Raw genomic sequence first — 14,997 nt, forward strand, 5'->3', positions numbered from 1 at the left:
CTCACATTCAATGTAAAATTATTGACGGGTAAGGACTATGTCCATGTTGTTATATGATTTCTGGTTGTTTTGTTGTCTTGTTTTTCTTTCTTACTTCTTTCCTGTCTTCCTTTGTTAAAAGTGAATTTTTTTCTGGTATGTATTTTAATCCCTTGCTTTTAATTTTTTTGTGTATTTTTTGTAGGTTTTGTGATTTGATCTTACCATGTGGCTTGCAAAAAACATTTTGTAGCCAATTATTTTAAACATATGACAACTCTGCTTTCAAATAAACAAAGAGAAATCTAACAGAAATTCTACCCTTTAATGCCATCATTCTCGGCTTTTTAAATTTTTGTTGTTTTCATCATATCTTTTTATAATATCTATCTCTCAAAAAAATTGTTGCAGTTATTTTTGATAGGTTTGTCTTTTAGTCTTCCTACTCAAGATGTAAGTGGTTTATACACCACAATTATAGCAACAGAGTATTCTCTATTTGTGTACTTGCTGCTACCAATGTGGGGTGTACCTTTAGATGATTTCTTATTGTTCATTAGTATTCTTTACTTTCAAAGTGAATACCTTCTTTTAGCAGTTCTTACAGGACAGGTCTAGTGTTGATGAAATTCCTCAGCTTTTGCTTTTTGGGGAAAGTATTTCTCCTTAATGTTTGAAGGATATTTTTACAAGATATAATACTCTAAAGTTAAAGTTTTTATTCCTTCAGCACTTTGAATATGTCATGCCATTCTCTCCTGGCCTGTAAGGTTTCCACTGAGAAGTATTCAACCAGATGTATTGGAGCACATTTATATGTATTTTTTCTTTTTTCTTGCTTCCCTTAGGACCTTTTCTTTATCCATGACCTTTGGAAGCTTGATTATTAAATTTGTTGAGGTAGTCTTGTTTGGGTTAAATCTGCTTGGTGTTCCATAACTTTCTTGCAGCTGAATATTAATATCTTTCCCTAGATTTGGAAAGTTCTCTGATATTTCTTTGAATAAAACTTTTACCACAATCTCTGTCTCTCTCTCTCCTTTAACGTAGCTAACTTTTAGATTTGCCTTGTGAGGCTATTTTTTAGATCTTTTGTAGGTGAGCTTCATTTTTTTTATTTTTTCTCTTGTATGTATTTTCAAATAGCCTATCTTCAAGCTCACTAATTATTTCTTCTGCTTGCTCAATTCTGTTGTTGAGGACTCAGATGCATTTTTCAGTTTGTCAATTGAATTCTTAATACCCAGAATTTCTGCTTGATTATTATTATTATTATTATTTCAATCTCTTTGTTAAATTTCTCTCATAGGCTTCTGAATTCCTTCTCTGTGTTATCTTGAATTTCACTGAGATTCTTCAGGACAGCTATTTTGAATTTTCTGTTTGGAAGGTCACATATCTCCGTAACTCCAGGATTGGTCAGTGGTAATTTATTTAGTTCACTTGGTGATTCCATGTTTTCCTGGATGTTCTTGGTGCTTGTAGATGTTTGTCAATATCTGGATATTAAAGAAATAGGTATTTATTTTAATCTTCACAGTCTGGGCTTGTTTTCAACCCATCTTTCTTGACAAGGCTTTCCAGATATTCAAAGAGTATTGAGTGTTGTCATCTAAGTCTTTGGTTATTGCAGCCATATCAGCATTGGGGGTGCCCCAAGCTCAGTAATGCTATGATTCTTGAAGGCTCATGGTGGTACCACCTTGGTATACTTGGGTAAGATACAGGAGAATTCCCTGGATTACCAGGCAATGTCTTTCAGTCTCTTCCCTCAGTCTCTCTGCTGGGATGCTGGAGTTGGGGAAGAAATTATATGGGTACTCCCTTGTGGCTACCAGTGCCAGGTCATACCTGAATCCAGCCCAGTCTCACCCAAAGCTGGTAGTGACTGTGGCCTGGCTACCTTTGATGTTTATTCAAAGCCCAAGGGCTCTTTAGTCAGCATGTGAATTCAGGGCAGAAATGTTTCCTTCTGGACCCAGGGTGCATTCAGAAATACCACTTAGGAGCTAAGGCCTGGACTCGGGGACTTCAGGAGTCTGCTTGGTACTTTCTTATGGCTGAGCTGGAACCTAAGTTGCAAAACAAAGTTCTCTGAACTCTTTCCTTTCCTTTCCCAAATGTAAGAAGACTCTTCCTGCACTGCACTGCCTGGGGTCAGGGGAGGGGTGACACAGGCTTGACCTCCACTGCTGGTGTTTCATGGGGTCATGTACATCCCAAGTCCACTGGCTCTGAGCCAGCTCAGCCATAGGAATTGCCCAAGGACTGTAGCTGTGTGGTCTGATTGCCTTCCTAATTTACTTCAGGCCCTAGGCTGCTTTTTGTTAGCTAGTGGTGGGGACTAGCTGGAACTCAGATTTCTGGGCAGAGGATTTCCCTCTGGCTGAGCTGGTCTAAATGCTCCCTCTGTGGGTGCCAGCAGAATTCTTCCCTGTGCCCTGTTTCCCTGCACCAGGGTGGCCCTGAATTTTAGTGAAAATCCCACAATCACTTCACTCTCCCTCCTCCGGGCACACAGATTCTCTCTTTCCACTTGGTGTGCTGGCATGACACTGCTGGAGGATGGGGAAGAGGTGGCATAGGCCATGCAAAATTGTCTCTTCTACCCTCTTAAGTGCCTCTTTCCTTGCTATATTGTTTTAACTAGGTAGTAGGATTGCTCACCTGATTTTTGGTTCATGTAAAGGTGCTTTTGGCGTTTGTGCCAAAGGACAATTGCTGGAGGTACTGTTTGGCCATCTTGCTCTGCTCTAGACCTACTTCTTCAATTTTTAAGTAAAACTTGAGGTAAGGGACTTTCTACCAGATATTTTGATGTGAAGTCTTTATTTATTTTCTGTTTAGTTATGTTTTTTTTCTTTTTTATTTCAGCAAGTTATGAGGGTTTAATGAAGTATTTATTAAATGCAGTAAAATTCTTTGCTGTTTTTGACACTGATTGAATAGTCAAAGGGCCTTGACCCTGTTTATTTAGCTATCGTGTAATTGCAAAGGAATAGGGTATGAAGTTAAAGATCATGTTTGAGACCCAGAGAGTCATTATACTGCACCAACTTTCCAAAGCCTCAATGACTTTGTCTGTAAAATGTCCATAATAATTAGGATCTTTGTTGTTGACATTGAAGAAAATTTATGGGAAGCTGAACACTGAATGAGATAGGGGCCCTGACATATATAGGTGTGGATAACATGTTGTGGGATGGGAATTAATATGGATGCATCAATACGTGTTTATTAGGTAGTTACTAATTATGAGCACTTTAAAGGTGTGGAAAATGTAGAGAACGCGTCTCTGCTGTCAAAGTGAGCAACCAGTGATAAAGATAAAACACGGTAAGCAAGAGGACATTGTCGCATCCCACATGCCCAGCACTCAGCTGTCCTCAAGGGACTAAGTGTGATCTGGGTACAAACACATTTGAGCTTCACAACCATCCTATGAGTTAGGTTTGGTATATTCACCTCTCTTATAAAAAGAGACTAAAACACCAAGAAGTTTAGTAAATTTCTCAAGTCTACACAAATAGGAAATGGTGAGATTGAGCCTGAAGAACAGATTATTTGAGCCCAGCGTCTACAATCATGCCTTCTATATCACAAAACATTAAATCCTAAATTTTGTCTTCCAAATTCGGCAGTAAATTTGTGCTCATTCCAGGGAAAGAGTAGTTCTGTGTTTCATGTACATTTGCTAGTCATTTCCCTCAAGAAAACATGACCATAACATAATTTATTTGTTGAAAAACCACAGGTAGGAGATCAGAACAATGCAAGAAATCAGGACCAAAAATATAACAGAATACTTATTACAAATAAATCTCTGCTTGTTTATCTATGCACACTCAAGATTCAGTATCATTTCGAGAACACGATTTTTGGTGTATTCAAAGATGTGGTGACATTTTAAATTGGCTTTCTTACTTGTAAAGACAGTCCTGAAAATAGGCAAACACAATATTTCAAAATGAGTTTCTCAAACTTAAGCCACTTATTCACACAGGTGAAAACTCCTCTGAAGACTATATGAAAATAAATTTGGGCTATTTTTTATTTTTAGCACTGGAGTTAAATAGTTAGAAAGGACTCCTCTAATGTGAATGCATTTAAATGTCAACAAACAGTGGTAATATGTCATTTAACTCAAATAAATGTCAAATATCATGATATAAGATATGGTTTGCCTAATAGACTAAAATAAAATAAAAAACTCCAGGAGAATTTTTGAGAAGTATTTTCACAAAAGTAAAGGTGTTTGGCATATTTATTTTAGCATAGAAGTACACCAGGCTATAAGAGAGGCTTTAAAAACAAGAATGGATCACTTGATTTTTACTGCCTGTCTCTATCATTGTGAATGGTAGATCATTCATTTTGCAAATGAATCGATAAATATTTATTGAGCCATGAGTGTGCCAGACACTACAATAGACAGTGGACAAATAAAAATAAGCCAAACAGCCCTGGTCTTAGTCAGTGATGTCCTAAAACAAGCGATGTGGTGGGCAGTGGGAACTGCTTACCCCAGGTACAGGCAGCAAGCTAGCACATTGTACATAGAGAATTTAAAAACAAGAATAAAACTGGATACAATCAGCCTGCTTTTTATCACTATGCTCTATCAATTCTAAACAATGCTGGTGTTGAAATTGCTTCCCCCTATTTGGAAAGACTTTTCTGTGTACCCTTTTCCCCTCTTGCTGCAAAAAAATATTTAATAGCTTTATTCAAAAACCAGGAATAGCCCAGATGTCACACAACATGTAAAAGGGTAAACTAACTGTGATATGTTCGTGCAATGTGATACTACTCAATAATAAAAGGAAAAAATCCTATCACATCCAACAATATGGATGGAGATAAAAAATGTAATATTTGCTAGAAGAAATCTTACACAAGAATACATTCTATATTATTCCATTTATATAAAGTTCAAGAAAAAAACCCTGATCTATAGTGGAAAACAATCAGAACAATGGCTGCCTCTGCAGGGGCATGGAGGGACTTCCTAGCGTGGGTGGGAACACTTTCTTGGATGCTGGTCCTGTTCAATATCTTGATAGGGTTTTGTGATACAGAGATGTATGCATTTGTCAAAATTCAGCAAATATATACTTAAGGTTTGTGCATTTTATTGTATGTAACTTTTAGAACAAGAAGAAAACATTTATAATCAAATAATTAACTTAATTATATAAATGTGTATTATCTATGGTGAAGTCAATTGACCTCAGAAATTTATTTTGAAATGCATCAAAATAAGATGGATTGATGGATAGATAGAAGAATGTCTATAAAGTAAATAAAAATAAAGTAATAAAAATAATAAAAAGTAATAAAAGTAATAAAGTAATAAAAATAAGATATTAAGGGAAGAATCTTGGTGGTAGCTATACAAGTGTTTACTGTAAAATTCTTTCAACTGTGTTGGATGTTTGATAATTTTTGTAATACAATGTTTGAGATAGATATGTGATTGATAGATAGATAGATAGATAGAATAAGTATATTTGGCACTGTGGCCAGGTAAATGCTATGTGCTGAACAAGTTATTTGCAACAGGATGACTTACACTGATTGGCCTAGGCCAACTATCACCACTCCAGAAACTGAGGTTGATATTCCACCAATGCCCATTATAGTCCATTTCATTTCTAAAAATATTTTTTATTCTCTGCTTGGAGCAGATTGTGTCTGCCTTTAGCAGTAACTACCACTTACCTCCAAATTCAGGAGACAGAAGGATGGTGAGCTTAGTTATATCCATTTTTAAGCTGAGGGATCCCATAGGTCTCCAGGCCACGATCATACGATAAAAACCAAGTCAGTCCTCTAGAGCTGCTGGCTGTCTGTCTTGTCTTTCAGCTCACTGAGTTGGGCAGGCTTTGGAGGATGCACAAGGAAGACTTTGTGGTTTTTCCCTGAGTGATGAGAGTGTCTTCACAAAGGGACCAGTCAATGATGGTTGATCTTTGCATCTTTCCCTTTCAGCATTTTTTGTATGTAGTTCAAGGTCTGGAATGAAAACTCAGCAATCTCTGAGTCCCTAATGACCCCTTTCTGGCTTTTGTTAGTTCATAGAAATAACTTCTGTCATTCAGCAAATCACATCTTGCTGGCTGGACCAGGCAGGCCTCAGGATATATAGATCTATTTGTTACCTTGGGATGTCCTTTTGGTAGCACAGACTCTAAGATATATGCCTCAGTACATTTCCAGCACCTGAAACCCAGAGCTGCCTTTTGCTGGCTCACAGTAATATTTTAGAGTTTTCCTGACATATTTATTCCACATTTTAGAGCCTTAAATTTAAATATAAACTATTTATTGAATAGCATACTTCTCAGTACATGAGGAAGTGTACCTCTACCTAGGGAAAAATCTTTGGGAAGGTAAGAAAGAGAGAGAATGAAAGGGAGAAAGAAAGAAAAAGAAAATCTAACTTTTCCATGTCTTCCTTAACAATATGCTTCCTCATATTGAAAGCATAGTTCCTAATGTAATGAAAAGGGCAAAATAATTAAGCATGCATACTTTTGATAGACTGTGTATGTATGTATGCACACTAGAATCCTACTCTCAGCCAAGTTCTCCAATGGAAAGGAACATGGAAACAAGAACAGGTGGACAATCTGATCTTCTGTTCTGCTTATGGAACCCAAAGAGTTTTAGGGCTTCAAAGTTTTATTTTAATTCAACTATTTTTAACCAAGTAAATCCTGTGGACTTTGTCACTTAACTAGAGATCAAATGACCAGTCCTGCAGTAGACTTCCTGGGACAGGAGTTGGAAATAGTGGGTCCAGGATGTGAGACCCAGTGAGTCCAGTAGGCTCAGAAGGCAGATCATCAAGCCAAAGAGGGTTATTCTTAAGTTTAATAGTTTGTCTCGCTATGTTTTAGAATGATTTGGGACCCATCACCCCTTCTTCTTTCTCCCTTTTATAATTGAAATGTCCATCCTGTGCCTGTCCCATCTTTATATTTTGGAATCATATATCATATCTGGTTTAAAAATATTCACAATCGAAGAGGAATTTTACCTCGCATCTCATCCATATCTGATTCAAATAATATTTAGATTAGATTTTAGACTTTAGACTTGAGAGTTGATGGTGGAATTAGTTGAGACTTTTGTGGCTGTTGGAATAGAATAAATGTGTTTTGCATTTTTGTGAGCCGGGGTAGAATGTTACCAACTGAATATTTGTGACCCCTCCCCCTCCTGCCACCAATTCATATGCTGTAGTCCTAATCCCAGATGTGATGGTAATTGGAGGTGGAGTCTTTGGGAAATAATTGTGTTTGGATAAGATCATGCAGGTAGAACCATCATATTGGAATTGGTGTCCTTATAAGTGGATGGAAGACACAGCATGCTCTCTCTCTATCCACCACATGAGGATACAATAAGAAGATGACCATCGGCAAACCAAGATGAGGGCCCTCACCAGTCACCAGATTTTCTGAAATCATCCTGAAAGATGTTGGACTTCCCAGTCTTCAGAACTGTGAGAAACAAATGTCTGCTCTTTAAGTCATCCAGTCTAGAGTATTTTTGTTATAGCAAGATAAAATAACTAAGACAGATAGTCATGTGCAATCGACTATAATAAAAGCATAAAAGCCTTGACAATTTACTTATCAGAAAAATCATCTGGAAAATGTACTCAAGTGCAAAATTTCAGGTCCCAAAGCCCTGTTGATGTTGCTTCAGTAGAATTGAATATGGGCCCTGAATTTGAATTTTTAATAAGTAGCCCAATTGATTTTGATGCAGGTGTTGTCAAGTGCTCCACTTTGAAGAACTGCTTGGAGTCAGTTCAAATTGAGTAGTAACATAAGAATCCATACAAACCTAGGGAAAGAGTTAGTGGCAGAGGGAGCTAAGTCTGTATTCTCACCTTTTCATTTATTTGCTGGGAGGCAGTAGGCAAATTATTAACCCTTCTGACCTTTATAAAAGAAATCATGTTGCTATCTGCCTCATAGGACTTCTGAGACTATTGAATGGGATTAAACATGAAAAACACAATGCTAGTAAATGTGTACTATTATTTTTGGACACAGACAATGACTTAAAGCAGAAACATTGATTTTCAATTTGTGAAGATCTACTTTTCCAGAATCTAACCTGCATAATTTCTTGGAATGTTGAGTTATAAACTGGCATGGAGAAGAAAGAAAAAGAAAACTATTGATTATTTGGCACATCATTACATCCTAGGCATTGTGCTGGACTCTCTGGATTAGTTACTTCATTTCATCATCAGAACAATACTATTGCTGGGTGAGGGGCACAAGAGACACAGAAGTTAAGAAACTTGCTCAAGTTCTCATGTCTAAGTAAGCAACGGGGTCTGCTTCACTCCACATTGACTTAGTTCCCACATGAACTCAAATGATGGGAAGCATTTTCTTTTCCAGGCAAGTTAGTGACTTTGGAGAGATTATCCTGAAATAGGAAGCCCCATAAACTTGAGGCAGTGATATAGTATAGCAAAATACAGATGCCCCAGCACAGAGTGAGATGAGACTGAAAGAACTATGATGTCACGTTGTGTTTACAGCCATGGCTCGCTCGTCCCATCATTCCTTCCCTGTGTGGTGCTATTTGGTCTAGCCAATCAGGGAGAGCCGGTATACTAGTAGACTCCATTCTCCAACAGGGAACAATGACAATACTTCCAAGGGGCCTTTGTCATCTCCTGCAAAGCCTGTCTGAGTCTCAGTTGGAAATCATGAGATTGAATCCATCAGGACTTACATGGATTGGGGTGCCACATTCACTACATTTTTAGGGCCATTCCTAAACCATGTTCCTATGATTTATTATGGGAATAAAGGACTGAACAGGAGTAAGGTAATTATTGTTTATGTGGGAGATAAATTGTAAAATTGTCATGTTTTTGAACTCTCATCTGGAGCCAATGCATTTTGTATTCAGCGGTATTTCCAGCAGTAAGCCCAGATTTTACTAGATTACATTAGGAAAACACCTGATTGAGGATACTCTCATCATTCTAGTTGTGTGACTCAAGCCATTAAATGAGTTCATATGTGAAATGATAAGATATCATCTTATTATCAGGAGAAAACTGATTTGCCAGATTCTCTTTCCAATCTTAATTTTCATGTCTTACTGAACTTTCCAGAACTGAGCACACAAAACAAAATGTTTGGGTTCTTGGCTGTAAGCACTTAACCTGTGCTTGGTGCTTCTCTTCTCAAGACTATGAAAATCCACAGGCAAATCACAGCTTATTTTTCTGAAATGTCAATTTTGCCTAAAGATTTGGAAGAAATTTATCTTTAGAATCAAAAAGCTAGAGATTTATTATGAAGCCAAATATCAAATTGGCCTGTACTGGAGAAGTGCTGCAGGCTGAGCTAGAGCCATGTACCCAGGTGCTTAGGTCTGGTTGTGTTTCTGACTGCTCAGCCTTACTGAGCACCTGCCCTGTGCCAGGCAGTGTGGCAAATGCTCTGCCTATTCCATCTCATTGTACCTTGACGTGATGATATAGCTATTATTATTCCTATTTTACAGATGGGAAAACTTAGGCTTACAGTCTAAAAAAACTTTCCCACTGGTTGTGTAGTAAATAGCAAAGCTTGACCTTAAGTTCATATTTGAGCCTGGCAAAGTTTATACCCTTAACTACTGACTTATGGTGCATATTGATCTTATCAGTTACCCTGTAGCTGTTAATAGGCTTTCATGAATATATTTAATAATTAGGGAATTAAGTAAGAATGAAGGAGTAGCTAGTTACAAATGAAGTTTCATTTGTGGAAAGCCTTCACACTGTGAACACTGATTTTTTTTTTTAATTTCCAGAGACTCAACTGATGCATTTCTTTGCTTAGGCTTTAGTAGGTTTATTTGGTGAAAATTAAAGAACAACATGACAAATTTTCTACCCTTCCTTAAAAATTAACCACCTATTCTTTAAGAGAGAGACAAATAGTGACACTCCATAGGGTAGTCTTCTTTTTCAGAAACTGGAATTTATAATGGTTTCTGGTTCATAATTAATGCATTATTTATGCAGAGAAAATTTTCTGGTATTTCTCATAGTGCAGGCTTTCAGAGTCAAAATGAGTTTTCTCTTAGCAGCTGAGGGCTAATATTCCTGCATTTTGCACAAGCTAATTCCTTGTGCCTTTGTGGTTTCAAGTTCCATCCAAAATCCTTGACAGTCAAAGATAAGTAATCAGCTCCTCCGTTTCAGAACTGATCATATACTATAATTTTCCAAATTATACATGTGAGATCAAGGTGTGAAAACTTTCAATTGTCTCTCAAAAGTAGTGTTAGTCTCACCTATCTCTGGACAACAAAAACACCTCACTGGGTCTGTCCAGGGCTTCAACGTTCATCAGGAGGCCTCGGGTAAATTATTTCACTCTGTACTCACAACAACCCTGGGAGGTCTGTTATGATTATGCACATTTTATAGATTCAGGTACGTTAAAAGGCAGCTGGGAAGTGGTGGACAGAGTCCCAAACCCAAGACTTCTGTGTCCAAGTCTAATCTTCCTCTCAAATCATTCGTGACTCCTGTTGCTCCTTTCTGCCTAACAGAAGCACACAGCGTGCATCTTTTGATCAATAGGCCACTTCTAAGCCTAGAGCTCATGAATTGGTTGATACGAGGAAGAGTTATCAGTGACTTTATTTTTATGACCTTTAGACCCTTCTCTTCCCTCTTTGACATTCATCCCTGCTGCTGCAATCTCATACTGGCCTTAGTTGTACAAAAGTCCTTGAATTACAGCCTGCTCGTCATACCTGTCCTCTGTCATGCTCTAGGTTCAATTATTGAGAGTTTTACTTACTTGTACTCAACTTATTTCGGGAGTTGTCAAGATTAAAAAACTGGATAAATAAATTGCCAGCAAAGTCTTTGCAACTAATAATATGATCACTATTATTTTCAGGATTTATTTTAGTTTTGATTGGAAAATATCTAGAGACTATAATAACTTGAGTCAAAGGTATAAATTGTCATGGCCTCCTCCCTCTCTCCCTCCCTCCCTCTGTCTTTCCTCCCATCTGTCCATAAATGAATGCATTTTGCTAAGAATGACTAAACATCTTAAATGGACCAGGCAGGTGCCCAGCAGTGTAGATAAAGGGTGAGATGGCACAATGTTTGCCTAGGAATCTGACCGGGCAGGCAGACATGTCAGCAACCATGAGACAAATAAGTGTTCTGTTGGAAGAGCTCTTTGCTAACTTGCATTGAGAAAATGATTCAACAATTGTAAGTAGTGAATTAATTTAGGTTTTAAAATATGTACAATTAATGGGATATAATAAATATATAAAAGCCTCAATTAATAAAGCACCAAATAAGACACAGTAGTCTTATAAGAGATATTTTTGTTATAGAGGACCTTTATTTCCTTGAAATAACATCATGTGCGTGGTAGCACGTTGCCCTCCTAGAGATTAAATTTGTGCATTATTTTTTCTCCCTCTCTTTTCTAAGTAAGGGTAGTACGAGAAAAATTATCATGGAATTACTTAGAACACATTTTTCTTAGGATAAATTACCTAAGAATTACTCAAAAACAGCCTCTCTTGAGGAAGTGGATTCATTGTCCAAGGCAATATCCATTTTTTTAACTGTGGAAAAGAAAAAAACTGTTTGACTTTTTGGCTGAATCTCTGCAAGGAGGAGAGGGTTAGGGGTTCTATGTACACGAGGTACAGAACACAAACACCAGTTGGGCTCCACAGGTGTCTGTGACCTGATGGTGGGAATGTGAACTGGAAGAACTAAATGATTTGAGGTGAAACTTTAAGAGCCACATTTCAGGGCGCCTAGGTCTGAAATTGGCATTGAGGAGGAGAGATTGTTTTCCTTTGGAAAACCAGTGATTATCTATGCGGGTTTCAAGTCACTGGAGAGTGACCTCAGTAGTGTCCCTTCTTCCTCTCTGGGGCTGGGTAGAACCCAAAGGTGACACAGGGACTGAGTGGCAGAAAAAACAAGACAAAAGAGGACTGAGGAAATACTGAGATGCCAAATGTTTTCGTGTTTTGTTTTTTCCTGTTGGAGTACAGAGGCCCAATTGTCCTCACCCCAATACAAAGCCTATTGGAGATTATGTAATTTAAGGAGAGAAGAGAAGGCAAAACCCTAAGAAGGTTATAATGAACTCCCCACTGATATGGAGAATTGTGATTACTAAGATTAATAAAATAATGCTACTAAATTTTTTAACCAATTTGTTGAATAATTCAAACAAGTTAGGTAAATTTGGAACCAACTCCATAATTTATATCTTCCCATCAATTACTCTCATCCTGGTGACCAATGACTGCTACCATGCAAGGCAATAGGTAGCCTGGGAGCATGTGGAGTAGGTGATAACATTTTCTAACTTGATATTTTATAAGGGACAAATTACATTTCTTTTTACATAAATTGGTCCTCTGAAAGCCAGGCATGTATCATGTAGTTAAGGTTTCAAAAAGGCCTAAGGAGTTGAGAACACCTAATCAACCAATTATGTTCTATAGCAATTACTTTTAAATGTAAATTCCTATAGAAGTGACTCTGACTAGAGATATTCATCTCTGCCATCAGCCCTCATAGTATTCAGTAATGAGAAGAAATATGCTGTGCATATTTTGTTTTCTGACAGGCATTATTTGATTGCCTCATTCTTCTCTTTCATCAGTTTATAGCATTTTATTTCAAGATGGATGAAAATGTGCAGTGCCAAAGGGCTTAAAGCAAGAGTTGGACATGTAATATGTAGGAAGGAATTTAGGAGATCATCATTCATAATAAACACAAAATGCCCTCCTTGGCTGAATTTGTTGGATTCACAGAGAGCAAGCTTTATATAAAAACAAAAACAAAACAAAAACCTCCTTACTCTCAACATTGACAAAACTGAATGTAGAATGAGTTATCTTCTCAATCCAATCATTTCAGGAGCATCTGTCCTGATGCACCTAGGGTGTGGCGTTGTGTAGCTGAGAACTGTTAAAACAGCAATCTGTGAACTACTTACCTCTACAAGAGGCCCCTTTAAATAGGTGGGTATGATCCACCTAATCCATGGTCTGAAAGTTTGTGTCCCTCCGAAATTTATATATTGAAATCCTGACTCCTAAGGTGATGGTATCAGGAGGTGGGGAATTTGGGAGGTGATGATGCCACCAGCCCTCCTGAATGGGATTGGTGCACTTGTAAGAGGTCCTGGGAGCTTGTTTGCTCCATCTACCCAGTGAGGACACAGCAAGATGTTCACAGCCTGTGCCCTGGAAGAGGGCCCTTACCAGAACCAAACCATGCTGGCACCTGATCTTGCATTTCTTACCTCTAGAAATATGAGAAATAAATTGCTATGGTTTGTAAGTGACCCAGGCTATGATATTTTGTTATAGCAGCCAGAACAAACTGCTATATTGTTAATATATGGATTTTTGCCAACTTACCCTACTCTCCACCATTAAGGAGATTTCTTTTTTTGCTAGTTCATTTTGTTCCTCTCGCCCATTCTTCAAAGTCAGTCCTTCTTGGACAGATTTGTTCATTTGAGTTAATGAAAAATTGATGTTTATGGGTGGAGAACAGACAGGATGGGTAATAGAGGAAGGGGAGCACTTGGCAAAATAAGTTGCCAATCTATTTATTAAGAATGAAGAGACAGAGATAAGGAAGAGTTAAAACCAGGAAAGCAGGAGTTATAGAAGGGATTTTTCAAGAATTTGAAAATAAAGCACCTCCAAAGTATAAGCAAAGTGTAAAGAAGAGAAACAAAGAATTTCTTGTAGTATAATTTTATACTATGAAAATTTTAAGCTCAGTATTTAATCTTTTAAATTTATCTTTTGGTTTCTAAACTGTCTCATTGAGTAAAACCTGGCTCTAGGGCTGGACCAGGTGTGTTGATGCTTTTTAAAGGTTACATATAATCATTTTAACAGGAGTTGTTTAACTGAAGCTGGGGTCTGCAAACTGCAGGGCATGAGCCAAATCCAGCTGCTACCTGTTCAGGTAAGTAATAATTTTGTTGAAATACAGCCATGTTCATCCATTTATTGTTGTTTGTCACTGTTTTCATGCTGCAGGGACAGAGATGAGTAGTTGCAACAGAGACTATACAGCCTGCAAAACTGAAAATAAGGCCTCTTTTCTTTAAATTCAGCTATTCAACTAGAAGTCATTTTATTTTTTTCTTTTCTTTTTTTTTAATTTTTTATTTCAGAGTATTAGGGGGTACAAATGGTTCAGTTACATAAATTGCCTTTGCACCACCAACATGTGTGTCCATCCCCCAGATAGTGTGCATTGCATCTATTAGGTTTGGATTTACCCATCCCCTCCTCCCCGCTCCTACTGGCCTGACACCATATGAATGCAACTTCTCATGTGTGCACAGTAGTGTTGATCAATTAGTACCAATTTGATGGTGAGTACATGTGGTGCTTATTTTTCCATTCTTATGATACTTCACTTAGTAGAATGGGCTCCAGCTCTATCCAGGATAATACAAGAGGTGCTATATCACCATTGATTTTTATGGCTGAGTAATACATATACCACATTTTATTAATCCACTCATGTATTGATGAGCACTTGGCTTGATTCCACATCTTTGCAATTGTGAATTGTGCTGCTATAAAAATTCGAGTGCAGATGTCTTTTTTATGGAATGTCTTTTGTTCTTTTGGGTAGATGTCCAGTAATGCGATTTCTGGATCAAATGGTAGTTCTACCTGTAGCTCTTTGAGGTATCTCCATATTACTTTCCACAGAGGTTGTACTAGTTTGCAGTCCCACTAGCAGTGTATGAGTGTTCCTATGTCTCTGCAGCCACGCCAACATTTGTTGTTTGGGGACTTTTTGATAAAGGCCATTCTCACTGGAGAGAAGTGATATCTCATTGTGGTTTTGATTTGCATTTTCCTGATGATTAGAGATATTGAGCATTTTTTCACATGTTTATTGTCCATTCTTCTGTCTTCTTTTGAAAAGTTTCTGTTCATGTC

The sequence above is a fragment of the Eulemur rufifrons genome, chromosome 7 (assembly GCF_041146395.1).
Source record: "Eulemur rufifrons isolate Redbay chromosome 7, OSU_ERuf_1, whole genome shotgun sequence".
NCBI lineage: Eukaryota > Metazoa > Chordata > Mammalia > Primates > Lemuridae > Eulemur > Eulemur rufifrons.